This window comes from Pseudomyrmex gracilis, unplaced genomic scaffold (genome assembly GCF_002006095.1).
Source record: "Pseudomyrmex gracilis isolate BER0280 unplaced genomic scaffold, ASM200609v1 scaffold_5680, whole genome shotgun sequence".
Taxonomy (NCBI): Eukaryota; Metazoa; Arthropoda; class Insecta; order Hymenoptera; family Formicidae; genus Pseudomyrmex; species Pseudomyrmex gracilis.
The window spans coordinates 1-1,535 of NW_018026264.1; the positions used below are offsets into that span (position 1 = coordinate 1).

Sequence of the window (1,535 nt, forward strand, 5' to 3'; positions counted from 1 at the left end):
CAACAGAGTTGTTGCGTTTTTTGTCTCTATGTGCTAACAGTTTTGGCAGCACCAAAGCATGTTTCCGTACTGTAGCGTTTCTGCACACAGTTTCTGTTGGCAAGGTTTGCGCAGTCAGAAATTGTTTGCTGGGTGCGTAATAATATCACCCACGTGTCATTATGGAATATTCGTTTTTTGCTAATTAATCAATTTCATTGGAGAAGGGGCTATCTTTTGTTCAATTGAAAGAAACGGTGGGGACAGTAGTGTTTAAAAGCTCATCGTTCGCGTCTAATTATCAGTTTACAAAGATAAAAAAAGAAAATTGTATATTTGTCAGAATGGCTAAACATTGTATTCCGGAGAACTATCAAGAAGAATATAGATTCGAATCTTTTCGATTAGCCAGCTTTAAAGATTGGCCATGCCCATGGATGAAGCCGGAAAAACTGGCAGCAGCTGGATTCTATTACACAGGCAAAGAAGATAAGGTGAAATGTTTTGAATATAAACTTGAAATAAGCAAATGGGAAACGAATGACAATCCAATGGCAGATCATCAACGGTGGTTCAGACGATGTCGATTTGTTGAAAACTTATCCTGCGACAACATAGCCATTGATGTAGATTCTAACACAATTCCGAAAAAAATGGAGGAAGCAGACAAGAAGGATGATGTTACCGAGGACATTGAAATATTAAACAAAACATTGTCGAAACCGAAATATTCACGATTTTACACTTATAAAGCGAGAATCAATACATTTGAAACATGGCCAAAATCATCAAAACAAACAAAACAAGACTTAGCAAATGCTGGATTTTATTACACAGGGAAAGATGATCAGACGTTGTGCTACTATTGCGGAGGAGGATTGAGAGATTGGAATCCAGAAGATGTTCCTTGGGAGCAACATGCAAAGTGAATATGCAGTTGAATACTACTACATGCAGTTTGAATACTGTCCGTTTCTGATCGTTTGCAAATGACGTGATTACATAAACACAGTCATCAACGGAACATATTATACAAAGAACAATTCATCCGAAAAAGTACAAGAAGCAGACGAGAAATTGAACGAAGATACTGACATATTGCGACAGAATGTACTACTTTTTATTGTTATAGTTGTAACGGTCCTATCTTTCCGAGAAAAGTTCGTTCCGTTCGTTTGAAGGTTTAATTCGCTTTGCTGCGGAGTAGCTCGTCGGAATCGGGAAAAGAATAGACAGAAAAGAATGACTCGGTGTGATTTTAGTAACAAACAAAAATAAAAGAATTTATTCAAATAATTCAACAGAAAGAAATAAGAAATAGTTTAGAATACAAAACGAAATAATACGCTGTGGAATTCACGTGACGATGAATTCCTGGAACGGTACGCGGCAAGTCACGCTTTCTTCGGTAATACAGGGTCCGCCACTTAAATCCGGACAAATTTGAATTTGACATTCCCATCATATTAGAATGCAGCAGTAGGTGCCATATGACCTAAAGATAGGTTAGAGACGTCGATAAGACATTAATAACCTTAAAATGGCCGAGTCGTTCA

The 1,535-nt window shown here is 37.5% G+C and overlaps 1 pseudogene; it reads left to right on the forward strand.

Annotated features, from left to right (window-relative positions):
- Window positions 1-323: 323 nt before the first annotated feature.
- On the forward strand, window positions 324-908 carry LOC109863508 (annotated as a pseudogene).
- Window positions 909-1,535: the final 627 nt, after the last annotated feature.